A 23,735-nucleotide genomic window follows, 5' to 3' on the forward strand; every position below is an offset into this window, starting at 1 on the left:
CAGAGGCACAACACGGAGCTAGTCCCTGCCCTCCAACTGCAGCGCATCGGGATCAGACACAGGGTACCAACCTACTCCATCCCTCGGAATAACTCCAGCGTAACGGCGTGGAAGAGTAGGCAGGGGCAGACCTTGAGATACATGGTTATAAAATGGGCTGGACATTAGTTACAGCCACCAATGAACCCAAGGGACAGAGCAAACAGCACCAAACAGGATCAGCCCACAAAACCAGGAGCCGGCAGCAGAACACCATGCAGCACAAGAGAGGAAAATGGGTCACACTGCACCTATTTAAAGCTAAGTTTCTTTCTTGTGATGCCCTTGCGCTACACCGCCCGTCATCCATATGCGCAGGCCAAAGTAGATGATTAGATTAGCTCCTTCAGGCTCCTGTGTGCATTCAACAGGAACGTGCTGGAATTATGTTCAGCATGGCATTGTCACTCTATTAAAAAAAAAAAAAACCTCCAAAAAGAAACAAAAAAGAAAAAAAGCACAAAAACCCCCAACCAAACAAACCACAGATCTTCCCTTTTATCCCCATATTTAAGAACTTTATTAAGCCACGGTGAAGAACGGCCATTATTATCTTTTCTCCACTGAAATGCAAGAATGAATATAGAATCCAGAAGCAATTTGTTTTAGGGAGCAGCTCCAGGGTGGGTAACAGAACAGAGCTCTGCCCTCCTACCAATGAAAAAAGCGCCGAGACCTTTCGCTTAACAGAGGCGAACTCGCACACTAGCATTTTGGAGAAAAGTAAAGGTAAGCAGACGCAGGGCTACCTACAGCAACGAGACATAAGCGGCTAACAGGAAGCCCAGTCATCCTTTATGAAGCTACATCAGAAGATCAGCAGGCTGGACAGGAGGCTGCAGAGTCCACCAGGGAACCTGACCCACCAGCACAAAACTAACACTTCTGTATTTGCGCCGTGCCTGCTGATGTGTCATTGGGGGACCGGAGACCTAAATGACCGGTGTGGCCCCATTTCTGATATTCTACATGCTCCACCATATGTTGGGAGGCACACTGTGATTTAGACGTTGTTTTGGTGGCTTTTCCTTCCCTGTTACTGTCAGGCAGCTTTTTAACAGCAGGTAGGAAAGATGACATATATTTTGCTCAGCTCGCATGGATTCAAACACACGCTTGAAATTAAGAACTAGATGATGTGCTTTGCACGATCAGGCCTTAGGCAACCTGCAGCTTAAATTTCTGTGAGGTCATCTCAGCTGATGAAGTCATCATTACCTGACCCGTTACATCTCAAACTGTCTTGTTTCACCTCTGAACTGAAAAGGCCATACTGAAAAGTGAATGCAAAGCCTTCACGTGGGATTTCTTCTAGCACTGAGCAAATGTGAGTCCTAAAGGAGAATTAAACAAGTCAATGTTTTCTTGCTTTCTAAAATAGCAAAATCTGTCAACATCAATCCGTACACAGTCCGCGCAGTTCCTCATATATTTCTTCACACTTTGGGTTAATGAGAACGATTACGAACAGAGAGACAATATAAACCTGAAAAAAGCATTGAATTGATGTTACCACATTTTGACAAGTAGTAAAGGAAAGCTCAAATAATGCAAAGAAGATAAAACACTGAATAAAAATGTCCTCTAACCACTGCTTAATTCTAGTCCTTCAGTCCCTGTTTCTTCCATTACATACCAACTGGCAATTTTTCTGTTTATGTCCATTAATGAAGTAAAACTCTTGAGTTACTGAAGGTTTAAAAAAAAAAATACAATATTCTGCAACCAATATACAATGCTGGCATTCCACTGCAGCAAATTTTCTTTGATTCTACTTTTACAGAAACATACTGACTACCAGTATCTATTTCAAACCTCTGCCATAAATTCTGCATCCCAGTAGTAACTGGATACAGCATTCAAAAGGCAAAATTATCTTCCCGATAACATGGAGTTTAAGCTGAAATATGGACTCTTTACTTCAGAATTGGTAGGATTATATCAACAACTACAGATCCACATCAAATACTGTGCAAACCAAGGCTGTATCATGGAAAAAGGGCAGACATCGGAAAATATTTCACCTCTACATCTACCAACAGCTGAAAACACACTATGAAAGGTGAAGACAACCAATTCAAATCAACATGAAAGTTGCAATGAGAACTCCACCCTGCTTGCATTGTGTGCTGAGCCATTGCTTGTACATACCAGTAGCTCCTTCTCATGTCTCGGGATTACCTGTTATTCTTTCACACTTCTGGCTATTGACTAACCACCACCTCCAACAATCCTAAAACCCATCTAGTAGTAACCTCATTACAACAACCATCATTGATTAGGGATCTTTCTGCTTGCAGTAATGAGAAACATCTCCAATATGCCACAGCAAGAAGTTAAAAACTGATACAGTTTAGAGAAAATCACGGCTTTATCATTCCTGAGCTCTTTTGTGCACACCTAAAGGAGTAACAGGGACCAAGAAAGAGCACAGAGGCAACCAGGAGAAAGACCAACATCTCCTCTCACATCCCTCCCAATAAAGTAAAAGGGATAGTGCATTTGCATAGGCACCCTGTGCCTGTCCAAAGGTTGAAGGTGATGCATACATCTAGTTAATGTGCAACAGTAAAAAAAGGATAATGAATTATGCACCTCTGGAGCAAGAAGACTCACTTACTGTCCAACTTCTGCCCCTGTTCCTGAGACACCACAGTTGCATGCTATTCTTCACACAGGTTTGGTTATTTTCGTAAGACAACTAGCTGGTAAGCAAAACTCCCCTGGAAAAAAGTAACAGCTAATGAGAATGCCTGTCTATTTGCCATGCCTACAAGACCTATAATTCATAGAATCAGAAATTTTCAAGTTGGAAGGGACCCATAAGAATCATCAAGTCCAAATCCCTGGTCCTCACAGGACTACCTAAAACTAAACCACAGACTAAGAGCATTGTCCAGACACTCCTTGAACTCTGACAGGCTTGGTGCCATGACCACTTCACTGGGGAGCCTGTTCCAGTGACCAACCACCTTCTCAGCAAAGAACCTTTCCTAATCTCCAGTCTGAACTTCTCCTGATGCGGCTTCATCCCATTTCCTCATGCCCTGTTGCTGGTCACCAGAGAGAAATCAGCACCTCCCCCTCCACTGCCCCCTGTGAGGAAGTTGTAGACTGTGATGAGGTCTCCCCTCAGCCTTCTCTTCTCCAAGCTGAACAAAAGTGACCTCAGCTGCTCCTTGTAGAGCTCTTGAGGTCTCCCTCGAGACCCTTCACCATCTTGGTTGCCCTCCTCTGGACACACTCTAATAGGCTGATGTCCGCCTTATACTGAGGCACCCAAAACCGAACACAGTACTCAAGGCAGAGCCACAGTAGTGCATTATGAAGAGATTAAATTGCTTATCAGTGCTGCTGATATTTGAAACCACGGTCCTCTTTGTTTTATGCCATAATAAGCCAAAGATCTACAATGAGCATGCACATACCCTTTTCGCCTGCCCACCTGCAGGCAACCAGCAAGAGGAACAGCCATGGAGAAGCCTGTAGGACCCTAACAGCAGAGCTCCTCTCAGGACAGATGCATACCTGTTTGTTAACATGCTCACAAAATGAAATCCCCTCCAACTGAATGTAAAAATAAACAGTCAGGATTAAAACTGCTAAAAAGGCTAAAAAAAGTCTGAGAAACTCAGCTGAATAACAGTCTATAACTCTACCAAAGGAAACAATGACTGTCCAGAGCTTCCCTGACTGTCGTAGCAGCAGAGAAATACTGCTCTGCCACTTGTGAGCCATTAGGAAAGATCAACTCAACAGCATCTTCAACCAGAGAAGGTTTTTGTTGTCTTGTCTTCCATTTCATTACTCACAGATCATCTGGATTAGTAACGTTTAAGAGTGAAACTGATAAAGAGGACATTTGGAAATTTTACTGTATGACTGACCAAGACATCTTCCCACTATACATCAGGTATATATCTTTTCATAACCTTCAGTATATTCATAGAATCATAGAATCATTAAGGTTGGAAAAGACCTCTAAGATCATCAAGTCCAACTGTCAACCCACCACCACCACACCCACTAAACCACGTCTTGAAGTGCTATATTGGAGACTGGATTTCAATTTTCAAACTAATTTGCTTTAATTAGTAATTTTTGAGACAATAAAAAAATTACTAAAAATAATTGCCAACTGCTCGTAGCTATTGTAAAGGCTAAATTTTAATAATACAATAGTATCTACGTAAGAGTAACTATAGCCATCTAAAGCACAGCAGAAATCCAAACATTAAATTATACAAGCAATCTGGACTAAACCAATCATCCCTAAGGCAAAGCGATTCCAGAGACAACTTTAAAAAAAAAAAGTCAGCCTGTGAGAAACACAATTACTTACAAACATACATAAAATAACCATCTACTTACAAGATAAGTATTGTTGAGAGAGACCATTTGCCACTTTACTCCAGTCTACCCAGTAACAGCACTATTCTAGGGCTGCATCACCTCTTAAAAACAATGCCACTACTATATGAAAAAATGCCTTTTTTTTTTTCCTTTCTCACAAATATGAAGTTTCCTGCTTATTATTGTTTTACCATGAGACACTGAATGATCAAAGGTCAGATCTGACTGATATGAGATACGATAGGGAAATAAACATTAAAAGAATCTCTGTTACACCAGTGGAAAAAGGCACCACCTGACTCACAGGGTTATGCAATTTACTTCTGTTGAAGAATACAGAGCCTACACAGTATGATGTTAGCATCAACATGCATCTTACGCGAGCCACTTCAGAATTCCCTAAAATTGTTTTTTTTTAATTTCTTAAGAATTTACAATCAGAAAAACGGCACAAGGAATGCAGATTTCACGGGTCAGAGGATATGAAATATGCTACCAATAAAAGACACATTCAGCAAAGCATTTATAAAAATAGCTACGTACAATATTGAAATTTTACTCTTACTGTGCAGAATGGTAAAACTTAATTATGCCTTTATAATATCCATTATTCCAGCCTAACATCGATGAAATTATTACATGACAACCTGTGCACCCTATACATCTCGCCTTTGGCACCGTTCCACAGAGACGTTTGCAGCTTGTTTTCACACCTTTCGCATTACGCTTAACCTGTAAGCGGTTTCTATCCTCGTCAAAAAGCCTATCTATAAATGGGTCGGTGGGGCTTGGGTTAGCCCCCAGGGGAACCTGCCCGGAGGGCTCACCAGGCTCGCTCAGGTCGCCGGAAGGGAGCGCGCGCAAATACGCGCATTTTTGGCGGCCATGGGAACGTGTGGTGGCGAGGTGGAGAAAACGGCTTCCCTGGGATCGCACCAACTTTCTCAAGAGCAGGTAGATAAACCAGCAAAATCCATCCTGTTCCGTGGCCTCCTTAACCTCAATTTCTTCACGCAGATTCTGGGAGAAGGTTACAGTAATTCAATGGGCTGATTCTCACGGGTGTTTCAGGCGTAACTTTTCCCCAATTAGATGTTGACCTGCCAGACCCAACACTCTGACCCGGAGGATTAAACCCTTTGGGTGCCAAGGGAAAGGCGCCAGCGGCAAAGCTCGGCATGGCAGGCAACCTTTTAGCTATGAAATCGAATTATAAGGCTGTGACTAAAACGTACTTCTTGCCCGCTTTCGCCACGCCCCGCCTTCGCTGCTCGCACGGCCCACGCGTAAGCTGGCTGGGGCTTGGGAGCGCGGCGCCCAGCCTGCGTTTCGCCCCGGGCGCCGGCAGACCCGCCTGGCTCGTAGCGAGTGCCAGCCTTGCCTGGGGCGAAACGCCTCTCCTCAGCCACGCAGGCAGCTCTGCCGGGATGCTCGAGCCGCGTCCAGCGCGCGGGGACGGAGGCGACGAGCAGCGTAAGAGACGGTAGATTAGCCAGGGTAAAACAACACGCTCCTGCCGTCTGGGCAACGATTCTGCCACCGGCAATTCCAGCCGCATCGCCCGCACGTGGCGCGCACGGAGCAGATGTTCAGCCAGGCCATTAGGAAACGCGGGAGAGAAGAGCGGGCAAGGGAAGGCTCCGTCGCCGTGCGGTGCTGCCGGATAATTGCACCTCCTCCTACACGAAGCAGAACGTGCCGTAGGGGCTACTGTCCTTGCTCCCGCAGACTCTACCTGTTACCGTTTCTGCTTGAGTTTATCAGATTATTCAGACAATTTAAGTGACTGAATAACATAAATACATCTAGAGTTGATTTTTACTGCTTATTCAGCGACCCTTTTAGGATCGGTGACACTGTGAGCCTGAGAGCCTGCTTTAGCACACTGCCTATCTATTTATTTGTAAACATACGTTTATACAAACTTTTGTAAAGGAATTATGTTTATTCAGGGAAGTTTATATAGACACCGCTAGCATCAGCATAATAAATGATTTAATGAACAATGTAGCAAAAAAAAAAAAAAATCAAGGTCATTTGGGAACATGCAATACCAAAGCTGCCAGTTCTCTTGATTTTACCTTGAGTCTTACAGTATTTGAGGGGCTTTTTAGTGAAAACAAACAAACAAACAAACAACCAAACAAAAAAAATCCCTTAAATGAAACAGCCTCTATTAGTATTTCAGCTTTCATTCTTTACAAGAAAATTCTGAATTCTTGTGGTCACAGGATAAAAGAAAGTTAAAACATTTTAAAATCCCATGATTTTTAAGCAAATCACATTTGTAGAGGACTGACTTTTTCTTTTTTGTTTTGGTGGTGGTGGTTTTTTTACTTTCCGGAGCTAGGACAGACTGTAAGGGTGCCAAATTCTGAATGCGCACGAGAAGAGTTTTGGGGCCAAACTCCGATCTGCTTGGACTCTTTGAGAGTTAGGCAGCAAAGTACAGGGAATGCGGACTCAGCTTGGTTTTTCCACTAGTAGTTACAAGTCAGCAATAGTAGAGCTTTCTCATTATATGCAATAAAAACACATTTTCTTAACTACAAGTTACTCCTTTAATAAAGATTTCAGAGTTTAAAATCCCCCTGCAAAAGTCAAATACAAGAGGAGATGGAAGAGAATCCCTGGTAAAAGCCGTGTAGATAATTCTACAAAGCAAAAAAAAAAAAAAAAAAAAGAACTTTTTTAAAGAAACAACAGTGCTTTTAAAAGGTTGAACCGTGCACCAAATTACGTAATACGATATATTTTGACATGCTTGTTGGGTAATTGTGAATGTCCCCTTGAGCCAAAAAGCTTTCTGCTCACCAAACCAGATGCATCTTCAAGGGGATCTTTTTTGCATGTAGCCTGAGGCCGTAACCCATGAGTGGAGAAGACCCTCTCAACAACGCTCTGCCGGAGCCAGGATGGTCATCACTCACTCAACCCGCCGCGGTGGCAGCAGCTTCTGCCACCGTGCCCGAAACGTGGCTGCCCCGCCGGAGGGGACACTGGCATGGGGGCTTCAGCGGGAGCCTAAGGCACCAAAATGCCATCGTGCAGGTGCGTGTTCCTCTGGTGCTGCAGGTGCCTCCAGCAAAGAGCGGGCAACCAGCAGGTTGGCGGCACGAGCATCGTCAGCCGCTGCCACAAACGAGCGAGCCTAGGAGCCGAGAGCGCGCGGGTTACCGCAGGTTAGAGACCGAAACAGTTTCAGAGAAGAAAATTAGCTCCACGAATTGCTGAGTACCACAGCACCGGCTCTGCCCGGCAGCTGTGTGCGTACTAGCGGCGTCAGCTGTGAACGGGTACCCGACGTGGCCGCAGCTAGAGCCCGCAGCCCGAACGCCTGGCACCACCTGCGGACAACCCCAAAACTTCTTTCCATTCCAACTTTTTTCATCCGTTTCAGAGCCTTGAACTTACAGTTACTGGCTGCAACACGCAGAAGCGCAAAGGCCGGGGGAGGACGAGCTCTCTGTGTTTTCCAGTGACTGTTTCAGGCCAAGACATGAAGGACAGGCAGGGAGGCTGTGCCCTGGGCATCCCCCGTGGCTGCCCCAGGGGACACAGAGGCAGACCCTCTTTGGGGTCCGTCCCAGCAAGATAACCAGGAGAGAAGTTAATCCTAAGCAGAGAGACAGTCTCAGAGATGCCACACACACAGCATCGACACAAGGACAGAGGTTTCCACAGTCTTCTGCTACTCTCCAGCTCTCTCCACTGCCTGTCACCTCTGACTGTAATGAAGGATAAAGAGGTGAAGACCAGGAAAGAAATACAGGTCCCACACAGAAGCATCCTGCTTTCTCTGTCTGCACAGCGCTCAATACTGCCCCACTGATAATGCTTTCAAAGCATGAAAGTCACTGCCCTTAAAAAAAGAAGTTTAAGAAAAAAAATCAATCTCTCATTGATTTTTAGATTAGAAAAAGTTCTGGTCGCACTGAAGAGAGCGTCTGAAAAGACCACTTGACATTTGAAGTAAAACAAATAACATACCTTTTTTTAAAAAATGCAGCAAAACAATAACCAAGTCCAAATTCTATTCTCTCTTCAAGATTTGCACCAAATAACCACGTTTATCCATCCTGGTATACAATGCAATTTCTGAATCCCCAAAAAGTAAAGTCTATTACTTGGCCCCAGAATGCACAAAGGTTTAAATCAGTGAAGGTATAAGATCTACTACCACAAATGAGCTAATAGACAAATATTCAGTTGAAACGTGGCACATCCTTCTTTGGAGGGGACTCCTCTTTACATCAGTGAGTGAGACTACAAACATAAGCTCTTGCTGAGAAAGAGACCACGTAAAATGGATGGTTTTTTCTTAGGCTAGAAAAATTCTTTTCCTGAGGAGCCTTGACAGCACTGAAGGTACGGGACAGCACAGAGAGCAGCTTTTTAAGGCTCTGCATTTTTTTATCCTCTCTCTCCCCACTTAAGAAAAGGACAGAAACTAGGAAGAAAGCCTTATACACATCATCTTAATTTGCTCTTTCTTGTGTACCGACTTTTCAGAAATTATCAATTTAAAGGCAACCCCTTTAAGAAGGCTTTAAAAATCCATTTATTTTTTTTTTCATTCAATATTGCCCTTTGATTACTACCTTTTACAAATGTGGCAAGGGCCCTCTCTCAAGAGGAGGGAAATCCCTTTGCTATGAAGGGAACTTTCAGCTTCCAGGGAGCCATCAGAGAGCTGACTGCGGTCAAGTCAGGATGACGGAGCAGTGACTAAATTCTTCAAAAGAGCAAATCAACCTGCAACTTTGCTATTAATTGCAGTGGCTATTCAACATGAAGTGCAATATACGTTACAACTTAAAATTACATCTTAATGAACTACACATATCAACTAGGTAATTAATTCTTAAGGTCCTTGTCTACTCTACAGTAGATGAGGACTTGGCTCAGGCTAGAAACTATCATGAATGTTTAAAAATTATTTCCATTTTCTGTGACTTTCACTGAGCTTTGCACAGCTCATTAGCCTTTATTTTCAGGTTCTTTTCTTCATTGCATAAGAGTGGCAATAGCTCAAGTTTATAGCAATACGTCGCCTCATTTCACTTTCTCACCTCTTGGAAATCGCTGCAAATACTTGTCTGACAGAACACCGTTACTGTCAGTAATAAAAAAGTCAGCCACCCCCATTGGCACAGTACAAGAGGCTAAAAGCACAAAGAGGGAGCCCAGTCTTTGGTGGTAAAAAGGTTAAATAACTGCCCGGACAAATCTAACTTTTCAGTCATGAATTAAAATCCAAAAAAAATGTCAGACAAATGGAAATATGTCATCTGCTCCTGACTCCAAGAAGTAAACGGGAACATTGGCAGACTGGTTGGTTGCCAAGAATGCCAGAGAAACACCTTCGCTCCCCGCCCAGCTCCAGGCTCCCCTCTGAGCGACGCACCCTCAGGCCACCCCCAGGACGCAGGTGCCTGTAGCTGCTCCTCACCCATTTCCCCGCAGAAGCCATGGGCCCCTCTGCATCATTCCGGGAGCCTCTTCCCCCAGAGGGAAAGCTCAGTCCTCTGCCGGCTGTACCCCTGCGCTTCTCCCATGTGTTCAGATGCAAATTATATATTCTACAGGGGCTCAGTATTTAAATTGACAGGCATCACCGTACTGGTACAGGTATCAAGTGTAGCAAACCCAAAGCTCACAATGACCTAAACACAGGGGTAAAGCCGGCAGATGTACTTACAGACTGGAGCTCTGCTCCGGCATTGGCTGCCTAAACGTGGAAAGTGTCGGTACTAATCGGTGATGCGGTAACAAGCAGTTGATTCCTTTCCCTGAGATAAAGGTATTGGCATTTTCTGCCAAGTAATCAGTCAACATCTTCCCCGTGAAAGTGACAGGAGTCCTAAAAAAAAAAAAAAAAAAAAAAAAAATCATACAAAAAAAGCAGGAACACTGCTACAGGCACAATCGTATCTTAGTAATAGCTGCAGTCACTTTTAATTGTAAAACCGGGAAATAGTTAATGGTTGCCAAAGTGAGCAGCTGGTTTCTCAAAAATAAGACGCACTGCCTGGAACAAAGGGCATTATTAGAAAGAAAAGATGCTGTTATTTCCAGATGGTGCTTGAACAGCACTGCACAAGTTGGTGGACCTCCTAATTTAAATCTCCAGTGTCCTACAGGAAGGTTTGGGGCTCATGATAGAAAATTATTAAAATACTCTCTCTGAAAATCTAAAAACAAGCCAAATAAATAAGATATATTTTCTCCTCTGTAGCAGTTTGGTTTGCTTGGCTGTCTTCTGGTGTGCTTTAGTTCATAGGACTTACACGGTCTGTCACATCGCACCTTACAGAATGGTACAAATGGCTCTGGTGGGAAAGGAACTGGAAATGCTTCCCCTTTGGATCCCCAACTGAAATCCGTCTTTCCAACTTCTAATTTAACTCAGAACTAAACCCAGAAAAAGCCTGGCTCCATGACCCACTTTGGGTACCGCCACAATACTTCTTTTCACTTGATTGCTGCCCTTTTTTGCTAAAGTTTCATGAGATTTTGTTCTCTAAAAATTTCCGGCAGCTATTTCCAAAAACAGCCTCTAACCAAACCAGACCCTAATTCCTTCCCAACCACTCCATTAATCTTTAGAGACACGCGTGGTCACTTCTAACAAAAAGAGAAAGACGATGCACTACTCAGACAGGCTTTTGCTTTGTACGTACGCTATGCAAACATTTTGCATTTATGTAAGTATAACTGAGTATCTGGATTTTAAAGCTCTCAGGCTAACCAGGATTTTAGGAGCATTACTACTACGCTGTCAAACACATGCACTATATAGCATTTAAGAAGGTTTTTCATTAACTTGCTCTAGACTGGTATTGCTATTGAAATGAGATAAATCACATGAGAGAGGGATAACTGGGGGAAATTAATGAATACAGAGTATTTCTTTAAAAAAGGAAAGAAATACATATGAAGAGAAAAGGCATGAAGCAAGAAGTTGCTAAAACTGCCAGGTCACACAGCCGCTCATTCATTCCTCTTTATCGATTAAGAGTTGTTCAGGTGCCTAAATGCCAGTGGAATGATCCAAGTCCCTGACGCTACCAAAGAGAAATCCCAACCATCCGAGGCTCTGCGCCAGCTCAGATCAGAAGCACAGGGTGAAAGCATCTCCCCGTAACCTTCCTGACAAGCGGCTTATTGCACAGATCGGAGGAGCACTTCAGCAAATTCCTTAAGGCGGATTTATGCCACTTCCAGGTACTTTTTCAACACACGCTCTTCCTCGCTGTCAAGATTTACTGGTGGCCATGCCAGGAAAACCGGGAACCACGCACACAAACCAGGCCAGAGAGGTGACACCTCCCACTTGTGAAAAGCAATCTTCGTTCAAAGACTGCTGCTCTATCCTTTCATCAGTCGGGACACCATTACCGTAAAGCGCCGTCGTGGTTTTCCCTCCGCCTTGCCATTTTTAAAATTCTCTCAACGAACAGTACTGCTCTGGCACCTTCTCCTCCAGGGTCTGTCCTTCCCTGCGAGCCCAGAGAGGAACACTAGCAGGAGCTGTGGGACCTACCCTGCCCTCCGACAGCTCTCGCTACAGCTACCGCGGCTCTGACTGCTCTCCCACCCCTTCCTAATGTTCTAATAGTCCCAGGTAGGAGCTTGGATCACCTGCAAAAGCTAGCCAGCACAGAGAGGTAATACAGAATTGGTTTCATTGGCCAAAAGTTAGCCAAGGAGAAAAAAAAAAAATAATCTTTTTTGCACGATGCCAAACAGGCTACCTTGAAAAAGAAAAGAAAAGCAGCTGGAGAAGAAAAAAATATTTGAAAAAAATTCAAGACAAGTTCTGGCTTCATGATTAACTACGTCCAATGGCAGTTCAGACCTCAGTGGCAGCAACGCATCCCCAAGGAACGCCCAAAATGCTGCTTTGCACCACTGTAAGGAGAGCACAACAAGGTGAACGACACTCCCAAGGCAGTCCCTCAACTACCTTGGTGTCTGGGCTCAAAGGCAGGTGCCACTTCGAATTACATTAAAATAAAGGCAAATGCTTTATTTGCAGGAGAGGGCAGAAATGAGGTTGTAAATTCTGGTCACAGTCTAAAGGTTTGTCTTGTTGACTTTCACATTAATTTCTTTTTCATGGTTTTAGTAAAACTGATTTGATTCTTAAATAAAGACTAATAATTCATTTCACTCTTCACTGACTAGTGCTTTTTCATTAACAGGTGATACTTAAAATAGTATAAGGAATGTATCCAGAATTCCAATTAAAAATCTAAATTATAACAATTTTCTATGTGAATCAAAGATTTGTCATCTCAGAAATTGTAATTTCAAAGTAATAAATATGCTTCAGTCACATTCCCTTTCTGCAAACCACCAGGCACCGTGTTTCTCATCCAAAAGCTTCTTTTATTGCAGCAATTATTTAAAACTTTGCCTAGACATATTAAAATGTTGACAATAACAAAAATAAATTTCGACAACAGAACGCAGTATATTACATGACTTAACAGCATCAATCACAGCATCTCAGTTTGCAACTATCATAATGAGGTTGCATTGCTATGAAGTAAGACTGTTTGTTGGCAGCACAAAATTCAGCTTGAAGCTAAAAAGAATAATAATACACATTTATCCCCATGAAAAAGAAACAATGCCATAGAATAGCAGTGGATTAAAAAGGGAGCCTATATTAGAAGGTGAGCCAGGATGTGTTTAAGCTGTCTCCCTGTGCGTGCCTATTTGTGTTCTATCATGAAAACATAATTTTCTTATCATCTGAGTGAGGCTTTGCACGCAGGGGGAAAAAAAGAAATAAAATAGTTGTTCCAAGCTGTCAATTCAATTTGTTTATAAGAACTATTTCCGTCGAAATATGGCCTGCTTTCTTAGTCAACTTTTTTTTTATTTTAACTAACTACATGAATACATTTCAACCTGTTCTAAGCATAGTAAATCTAATCGCCACTGCCCTCAACCTCAACCTACTGTTTTCACTTGCATTTTTGTAAAGCATAAAGCTCATTTAAACCCAGGCCACTTAATACCATCTCGTCACAGGAGGGGACTGAAAGTGCTAGCATTGCATCCTGGCTCCTGTTCTAAAGCCCACCCTTTCCACAACAGTTGTACGAATCAGCCTTAATGCAAATAAGAATAAATACCTATCTTTCGATCCGACAGCGTTTTGCACTCGCTCTGCACACGGCTGCGAGGGCAGCGGGGCAGGGAAGGATCAGGCCCACCGCGACTGGACATGCTTCAGGAATTCACTGAATCTGCAACCCAGTGAGCGACTGGCAGGACGTGCTCTTGGAAATTTATAGTATTTTTTGAAACCTCATAAAAATACCCCAGAAATCATCAACCCTTTTTACTTATTTTTACTTTTCTTTTTTTTTTAATTTTTATGTTTTTCTCTTTTGGCCACCAGCTTTCCCAGGAACTCGAGGCTAATGAGAAATACAAAGTCTAAATGAGAAATCTGAGAAACCACTCAGCGGTACATCCAGTCAAGCCAGGTGTAAAAGCAATAGGAAGAAGTACATGGATACTGCTACACGCAACTTACATGTTCTGGATTCCAGCGAGAAACACACTGATTTTTATTTATTAAGTTGATGGCTATAGCTTTTTTTCCCCATAAGTTATTGTGTTAATCACCTTCATTCTCCAGGTATGACCATGACATGCTAAGATACATGAAGAATCAGTAACAAGATGGACTATATATATGCAAGTAATCTAGGTGGCAAAAAAATCCTCGATTTCGATTTGACACTCAGCAGATAAAAATACAGTATGTAGATGACGTGTTGAGTAGACTAGAGACAGCGGGTTAAAATGGGCGGCACTGCACCTCTGCTCAGGCCAACGCAGCAAAACTAATGTACCAGGAACAACATGATGGATGCAGTGCAATTACTGTAATTGTCAACAGCAAAGTCTTTGAAATCTCTTGGCACCATCATATGACAAAAATCTTCAGGAACTTTATTTAATTGTAGATGCACATTAGTCATGCTATCGCACCGCGCCTGGTATCGCACAACGTGCCTGGAGGTTATTCATTTCAGTTATTCGCAAATACCGTAACGAGCAAAGTGAAAACAGTTGGGAAGCAACAAATATCATTCAGTGGGTCCCCTCAGTGTGGCGAAGGGCTCCAAGATTAAAAATAAATGAGTATATTCAGTCTTCCATGAGAGCTCAGGCATTCTGCGCTGGGCTGATTCAACCTCCAAGCAGACCTGCAGCCAAACTGCGTTTGCTGTGGGGCTTTAGAGGAACAGTCACCCGTGATTTAACTACAACTTTTCTCAGACTCCAGCAAAATTAGTCCTTGATGGCCTATGGTTTCTTCAGGAAGACGTGGTCTCTTTAAACAAAGACAAATAAATGCTCAGGTAAGGTTTGCACCGATGCCGAGAATAACATTGCTCCCTATTTACAAGATATAATGCCAAAAAAAAAAAAAAAAGCACACCATTTAGACAAATAACCTGAGGATAACACTGTTCCCTTAGAAGAACAGGCAGAGGAGGAATCTGTGCTCAGTGATCAGTGACCTCTGGCAAATGACCTGCTGCTTAGCTACCGGCTAGCTCACAATTCAACAAGCCAGCTTGCTTGCAGACAAGCCATTTCTTTAAAAAAAAAAAAAAAAAAAAAAAAAAAAAAATCACTGCATTTCCAGGTAGATAACTGACAATATTTCTTTCTAGGTTTTATTTTATATATACAATTGATTAGGTAAACAGAAACACAACAACCACTTCAACATCCAGGTGAGTCATAAAGCATAATCAAGAAAGTTTCTCTCCAAAATATTGAGCATCTTCTCTACCTGAGCACCAATTTATTTATTTTTTTAGTAAGAAATAAGCATTTTAAGTCAGTTACCCAAACTTTACTTCCCTGTGGCATGCTGATTTCCCCACTTTACCTTCTCTGGAAAGGTTTCCAACCCAGCCTCGCGTGCCAGGCGCCCTAGCCTGCCTGCCACCAACCACTGACCCACAGAGGCACCAGTTTGCGCTTCCCAAACCCCCTTTTGCTGTCAATCATTTGGCTGCCGGGGCAAATCCCACCTCCGCGCTCACCCGCAGCTGTTGGCTTGGGAGCCTGGCGGCTTAGGAAGGATGTGGTGCGCAGAGACGTGGAGATCTGTCCTGTGCAAGTATCCTCCATGAAGACACTTATCCTCTCCATGGGAAGAGGAAAGATTTATACGACAGCGTTACCGAATTCGGTGCTCAGGCAGACTCCCCTCTGTATTTCCAACACACGTAGGGACCAGCCTGGAGAACGGAGAGGAGGTGTTGTGCGACATGTCAAACCAACACCGTCCAAAGCCTGCCAAGTCAGCAGTATCTAGTTAGTTAGGACAACATTGACAAACTTGGTGGACTAAATTCCAGACTCAGTCACCGAAACAGGAGTGACTTCATTTCCCGAGCTGCTTATGCCTAGCAACTTCCACCAATTACGCAGCAGCCTGGGGATGCTCAGTGCTTGAAAGATAAGATGTTTCAACAAAGATAGCTAAATGTGGAATTCCTGCCCCATAATTAAGACCCCGAATGCGTGCATTTCAGCTATTCTTCTGAAGTATCTCTGCTGAACACAGACATGTTACTTTCTAAGAAAATAACAATATAAATGGAGGAACCCAAAATTAAGAATATGTCATTCCTGTGGGACTTCTCACCGTCCCTCTACAATGAGGTCACTAAACAGTAATTTAAAATTCTATGCATGTACATAACATTAAAGATTTAGATGGTAGCTTGGTCTCCACCTTCTGAACTACATAAATACATTAACACAATTTGAAGGATTCTCAAAGATTTATTGTATTTCTAAGGACTTTTAAAGTGGTTTTTGGTGTTGGGTTTTTTTTATCCTCCCACCAGCCTCAGAAAGCCCAGGTGAATAGCTGCAAATCCCAGTTACTATCAAGGGGGCTGAAGCCTTCTGGTATTCCAAAGGGAGAGAGCAGCCAGACTCCCAAGGAAACCACCACCTCGCCATGATTAAAGGCCAAGCAAGAAATACTGAAATACAGAATCTGCGGGCGAGGGTTGAGCTGACGAGAGCTGGAAAGCAACAAGGAGCGAGGTGATGGCACGGGCCGCTCCCTTGAGCGCCCAGCGGTGTGCGCAGGGCGTGGAGCACCTCGGGCAACACAGACCCATCGTCCTAAGAAAGGGCAAAGCGCCGGGGAGGCTTCTGGCAGCATAGAACAGCAATAAAACGAGAAAGCTTTGCTAATTATTTTAGACTGCCTCAACTCACTCGAGTGTGGCACACTTGGTGTCTTGAAACCTGGCTCACTGATTCTGAAAGTGCAGGAATAGCAATTACATGCATATATATCCTATATTCTACCCCTCAGCTACTTCTCAGCTGAAGTGCTTGAAAATAATTTTATAAACATCTAATAAGTACTTGGCATTTACAAGCTGCCAGTCACAGAGTGATCAACATTCTCATGCAGAGTACTGACACCTGCCCTCTGTGATGTGCCCTTTCAAAAATAATATGAAATTTAAAATAAATTTTAAAAAACAGATCAAAATTGATGTGTGCTATTCTTTGCACAGTTTAATTTTATTTTTTTTACCCTAAAACAAAGTCCTGAGTACTTTGCCACTTTGAGTAGATAATTGAGTATTTTTGAGAAAGGTGAAATTTAACATTGAAGTAATACCAGTTTGTGGAAATAAATACACTTTATTCCCAAGCATATGCTGGTCTAAATGGTGCTAGACTTAAAATAAGGGGCTAAAAAAACCGAGGTGCGATTCCAAACCAGCTGAAGACAATGAGGGAAAAATTATTATTTTTAACAGTTCCATTAAAAAGGCAGTTTCTAATTATTTAATCTGTTGAAGCATTTTGATACAAAAAAGTCACAAGGAAGTATTTCAGAAAATAAAGTATTTCAAATTTTCAGTTTTAAATGAAATGTTCTTTTTTTAGTCATGCTTAGAGAGTAAGTAATCTGATGGTAAATAATATGAAGGTTTAATTAAATATTTTGTTGCCTGTCAATCTGAAACATTTGTGAGAAGGCTGATTGACTTCCTCAGGATCTGTTTTGAATCCATCTGAAGCCAGATACCTTTTTCTGGTTTGGCCAGAATAAAAAGAAAAGGATCCGTTACTCCAAGGCACTTGGTAATAAGGCAAACAACCTAATCAAGGTGCTGCGTATTTCTCGTTAGGTAAAGACAATTAAAATAACCAACCCCTGAGCGGAGGACCGCATTTTGCTGAAAGCGGTGTTTACTGAAAAGGCCGAACACGGGGCTGCTGTTGCTGCAGGCTCTCATCTGTAGCATGAGGGGTTCGGAACAGAAGTACCAGCCAGGGAATAAACGGCCACATGCACCGCTCACCCCTGCAGCCAGACTTCCAGAACACCCCGGCTTAGACACGCTTGGCGCTGGTAACCACAGAATCACAGAATCACTAGGTTGGAAAGGACCTTTAAGATCATCAAGTCCAACCATTAATCCAGCGCCACCATGTCCCCTAAACCATGTCCTGAAGCACCACATCCACACGTTTTTTGAACACTTCCAGAGATGGCGACTCCACCACCTCCCTGGGCAGCCTGTTCCAATGCCTGACCACCCTCTCAGTGAAGAAATTTTTCCTAATATCCAATCTAAACCTCCCCTGGCACAACTTGAGGCCGTTTCCTCTCGTCCTATCACTAGTTACTTGGGAGAAGAGACCAGCGCCCTCGTCGCCACAACCCCCTTTCAGGTAGCTGTAGAGAGCGATAAGGTCTCCCCTCAGCCTCCTCTTCTCCAGACTAAACAACCCCAGTTCCCTCAGCCGCTCCCCATAAGACTTGTGCTCCAGACCCCTCACCAGCTTTGTTGCCCTTCTCTGGACACGCTCCAGCACCTCAATGACCTTCCTGTAGTGAGGGGCCCAAAACTGAACACAGGATTCAAGCTGCGGCCTCACCAGTGCCAAGTACATGGGCACGATCACTTCCCTACTCCTGCTGGCCACACTAGTTCTGATACAGGCCAGGATGCTGTCGGCCTTCTTGGCCACCTGGGCACACTGCTGGTTCATGTTCACCCGGCTGCCAACCAGCACCCCCAGGTCCCTTTCCACCGGGCAGCTCTCCAGCCACTCCTCCCCAAGCCTGTAGCATTGCATGGGGTTGTTGTGGTCAAAGTGCAGGACCCTGCACTTGGCCTTATTAAACCTCATACAGTTGGCCTCTGCCCATCGATCCAGCCTGTCCAGATCCCTCTGCAGAGCCCTCCTACCCTCCAGCAGATCGACACTCCCACCCAACTTGGTGTCATCTGCAAACTCACTGAGGGAGCACTCAATTCCCTCATCCAGATCATCAATAAAGATATTGAACAAGACTGGCCCCAGAACCGAGCCCTGGGGAACACCGCTTGTGACCGGCCGCCAGCCGGATTTAACGCCGTTCACCACAACTCTCTGGGCTCGGCCATCCAGCCAGTTCCTCACCCAGTGAAGAGTAAACCCGTCTAAGCCACGAGCCTCCAGTTTCTGCAGGAGAATGTTGTGGGAGACGCTGTCAAAGGCTTTACTAAAGTCCAGGCAGACAACATCCACAGCCTTTCCCTCATCCACTAGGCAGGTCACCTGGTCATAGAAGGAGATCAGAATGTCCTTCGGCCCCGGTCCCACACCCAGCACTGCCCGTGGCCCAGAGACCCGCGCGGCAGCACCTCCCGGCAGGCTCCGCAGCCCCGCCCTGGGCCGCGGGGACGCACGGCTCCCCAGAGCCTGCCCCTAGCGCGCCCCCTGGCCTACGACGCCCCGCAAAGCCGCCGTCCTGCCTTGCCGGCTTACTTGTCTCCCGCGGCGGGGAAGGTAAGGGCCTCTGACCGGGGTCTCAGGTCAGCCCACGCACCCAACACAGGAGAAACCGGTCCATTTCCTAAGTCGATTGAAACTACAGTGCCAGACGCTAACCGTGGTAGTGGATTTGAAACAGCGATAGCAAAGCACCAAATCTCGTTAGCGGGGGCAAGATATGCGCTTAACAGACCATTAGGTTTGCTCCTAAGTAAATGTGAGGGTTTTGAGCGTAACCTTTTCAAACACGCCTGCCCTGGTCAAACCACACCACCACCAAAACGCACCAGTCCAAGTCCAAAACGCATCGAGTCCAACGAGCGACCAGAGCTGCTACGGCTGCTGGGGCCATAATTCAACCGCAGACAGGACAGACGTACCGCTACGTAAGTACCACGCGGCATGGCGCGGTGAGCGCTGCTTGGCGAACCCCCCACTGCAAACCCCCAAGCCTGCCAGCAGCGTTTGGTGCCCGTGGCCAAGCCCCCCCAGCAGCCGCCGCTGAGCCCCCAGCCTGGGGGGAACCGACGTGCCCTCCGCCCGAGAAGGCACTTGCTACGCTTGGCCGTGCCTGTTACCTGCAACACAAACAAGCCCAACCTTTGGGTTGGGGCAGCTTCGTGACACCTAAATAGACTCACAGAAGCAAATACATTTTTCTATGTATCATCTCTCTAACTTGGATGCTCATTTCAGATACAATTTGTTAAAAAAAAACTATCAAAACAGATGTGTTTGTACACCAGAAATAAAAGCAGATCGTTCTTAGAAAAGGGTTAGGCTGAGAGAAAACAAGTATTTTCTTTTGAAAGTAATGGAACAAAGTCACTGCATTTCCGATGAGACCGAGAACAACCTTTCCTGCACACAGGGGCAAGATTTTACAAAGTACTCACCCAGAACTAATGTCACAGCACTAATTCCCAGTGGCTGCTCATGAAAACATCATAGCATTAGAAGACAGGGCATAAAATACACATTTTCCTAAATTCTTCAAATGCCAGCAGATGAAGAAATGCCTCTCAGGATCTCACTCAAGAGAAGAAGAGTTAAAACTAGAAGGCTAGGCTTTCTTCAAACTGCTGAGCCGGCATACGCCTGCATCAGCCTCGCTCTCCCGTTTGATTCTGGTGGCTGCACCAAGCCCTGAGCTGGACGAAGCTCACGGACAAGCTCACTGGTTGTGCGGCAGGGGAAAGGGGCAATGGCCCTGCTTGTCTATTCCAGCACATATTTTTTTCTAATTTATATTAGAATATATTACTATATATATATATATAATCTAACTAGATAATTATTTTACCCAGAACCACAAGAAGAATAATAGTACCTTCTTTACGCCATAAGGGAAGAGTCCTGCGTGTGTGCTCCATCCTCCGAACCCTTCCCGCGGCAGGCCCAGGAGGGACCAGGCACAGGCGTCTTTTTTACGCAGCACCGCACCCCTCCAGCCCTCGGCGCCACGAATTCTGCCCAGGCTTCGGCAGAGTTTATCCCGGTTTTCTCTGGCGTGCTCTCATCCCCCTAATCTCCCCTGCCTATTTGCATTAGTGTTAAAGCCAATACTGGGCCGTAAGTGAAGTCACGGCCGGACAATTTGCATGGCTCAGGAGCGGAACATTTTGGTTAGCCTTCTCCTTGGTCCTTAGCCAAGCAACCCAGCCTCCTCACAGCACTCGCTTCACACTGCGATGAGCGTTTTTCTCCCGCTGGTTCATGCTGCAGAACAAATTTCTCCTCTAGGACAGATACTTTTCCAGCCTGAAATGCCACATATTTTCCCAAAGTACCAACATAAGCCCTTTAGCCAGCTGTCAGATTGGACAAAACCTCCGGGTCCAACACCCCCAGCAGGCATAAATCAGCCTGAAGGGAAAAAAGGGAGGGAAATCACGTCACACCAATAAAACAAATACTTACCTTTAGTTCGGATCTGGTCTATACGACCTGCTGTCTCCAGTCTAGCAGAAACCTCTCAGCCTTTACTAAAACCAGGTCCTTTGTTCCGGGGGTAGAAGTGGGCAGTGTGGCACCGGGTAACTAGGCGGAGAGGGGGTTCCTCCCAGACCACTGCTGCGATGCTCCCAGAGACGGGGCAGCCGTGGGCAGTGCTGCTGTAACCCCAAAACGAGCGCTCGCAGCCCTCAGCCCCTGCTGCTCCTGAGGAAGAGCCCTGCCCTCAGCTACTCAGTGGCAAACTTCAACAGCAAGGAAGCTAATTACGGGTGTGGGGAAAGAGGAGGCAAATCACCCTCCGGGGGCAGCTGGCTGCCTTGCCTTGATGAAGCTTACTAATAGGTTTAGCAGGTTATTATTAAAAAGATTTTCTACATGAGGGATTTTCTTTATAATCCACAGTCCCAGGACACACAGGAAACACATTTTTCCAATTAGTTAATAACCATCATTTTATTTTTCAAACTGCGTAAGGAGTCACAGGATGATGAAAATCTGCATTAAAAGATTCATGTTCACACACCTGCTTCTACAGAACAGCCCACAGCGGAGTCCTGCAGAATGAGTGCACCAAAATGATACGAAAAGGAACTTTAGGAGACAGAAGCCCAATTTTATTCTATTTCAAGACAAAGAAAATTTACAGCTAAAACCTCTCTGACTTAGAAGGTCAAGTGCATTTACATTTATCACCTCTCACCCCCTGTTTACTCACCGAAAGCTAGGTGCTGCTTTTATCGGTCCAGGAGCAAAGTGCTAAACTATACGCTTACCATATTATCTTCCAAATGAAAGTACAATTTTTGGTAACTTACTTCAAAAGAATATATAATGCACACTTCTCTTGCAGGTACCGTTACTATGGGTCCACAGACAACTGCAGATCAATAGGTCCTGAGAAAAACACCTCAAATTCCTCAAGAAAAACCCAGAAAATACAACGTGGAAGAAGAAAGAGTAAGGAATACAACAAATGAAAAATTAAAAAATGATTAAAATGTTGTTCTTTCTTTTCAGTTTACTAGGCATAATGCATGCCAATTCATTAGGCAGAAGTAGGCTTGTTTCCCCATTATCATTCATATGTCTGCATGATTCTTCAGCAAATTAAAGGTAATTTTAAAAAATTACCTTCCACTTGTATTGACAAAAGTATGTAAGAAAATAGCAAATGCTTTGGAAACTGTTTTTCTAGAGAGAAGCAGTTTCATTTTGGACATACTGACTGACTGTTGTGCATACACATTCCTCTGCAAAGCACAAATGCATTTTGAAGATGTTTTTACATTTTTGTTTTTCTTAAAAGTCATGGCATTAAACACACCCTGGTGCAGGGATGGTACACAATGCTTAATTGACTAAATATACAAAACAACATTTTATTCTTTTAAATATTATTTCTTTACCTTTTTAATTAGTAGTCATATCAATATATAAAAATTTTAGAAATAACACCTGAGATGGAATGGTGATTTGACTTGCAGGAAAACCACGCGTTCCCTTTTATTCCCTAGCTGCTAGTCATGCAGAACAGGTCCCCTCCCCTTCATCTAGAGAGAAGACTAAAAGCCATTAAATGTCTATAACGATAAAATCCTGGAGTTTGCCACGATTCTTCTCCCTTCAAAAGAGCCACAAGACACATATGGATCTCACCAGCTCTTTGCGTGCACTCCAGCCCGCTCCTCCAGCCTGACTCTGAGGAGCCTAGAGGAACCAGAGCTTCGTCTCCCAGCGGTTGCATCCCAAATTTCCATTTAATGGTTGGAGAGAGAAGGGAAAGATTACAAGGGGCTTCCTGCGCAGGACAGAGAAACTGAAGATCTGTGGGGCTACACTTGGTTGCTGACCTTCTCCACCAAACACAGAGACCAGGCAGGTCCCACTCCCAAGACCACCAGCTCTCCACAACAGCTTTGCTGCATGCAAACAGGACAACTGGTGCTACCGAGGTGCATACGGGGTTTGTATTTATTTATTGTAAAATGAGAAAAGATACAGCATAAAGGAGTAAATGCTAAAAATAAGTACCATGCCAGAAATGTGACTCATACCCATCCCTGATCTCCTGCCAAACATTTTAAACACTCGCTCTCCCCTCACATATCTGACCCACTCCCATTAATTCTTTTCAGACAGCTACTTCTACAGAGCACAGCCCCGAATGTGAAAAATGCTGTGTTTTATTGGCCGTGCTACGCTGTCACCGTACGGACACTGCAAGGTCACAACTAGATTTGCCATGCTGTAGCCACAGTTTAATGTAGCTCAAGGGGAGGCTTTGGAGCAGGGTGATTTTAGGATGATTTTATTTTAAAAACAAGACTTACTTCCCTTGCTTACCCCCTCTGACCCACACCCTCCTGGCGCTCAGAGTCACGCGTGCCCAGGCACGCTGCCCCGCGGCCGAGCGCCAAGGACGCAGCCGCGGCCGTACCATCCGGACCGGGCTCCCCACAGCAACTCTGGGGAAAAGCCCCATCACACCCCCGGCTTCTTCCCAGGCTTGCAGCCGGCTGCTGGGCTTGCGTGTGCTT

General features: G+C 44.6%; 1 protein-coding gene across 1 annotated transcript in view; it reads right to left on the bottom strand.

Moving 5' to 3' along the window:
- The window catches only part of KIAA1549L (KIAA1549 like), a gene marked incomplete at both ends in the record, with an annotated part of 141,459 nt that overhangs the window by 82,603 nt on the left and 35,121 nt on the right, over positions 1–23,735 (bottom strand). The gene's annotated exons all lie outside the window — the stretch shown is intronic.

The sequence above is a fragment of the Phaethon aethereus genome (genome assembly GCF_964289735.1).
Source record: "Phaethon aethereus genome assembly, chromosome: 5".
NCBI lineage: Eukaryota > Metazoa > Chordata > Aves > Phaethontiformes > Phaethontidae > Phaethon > Phaethon aethereus.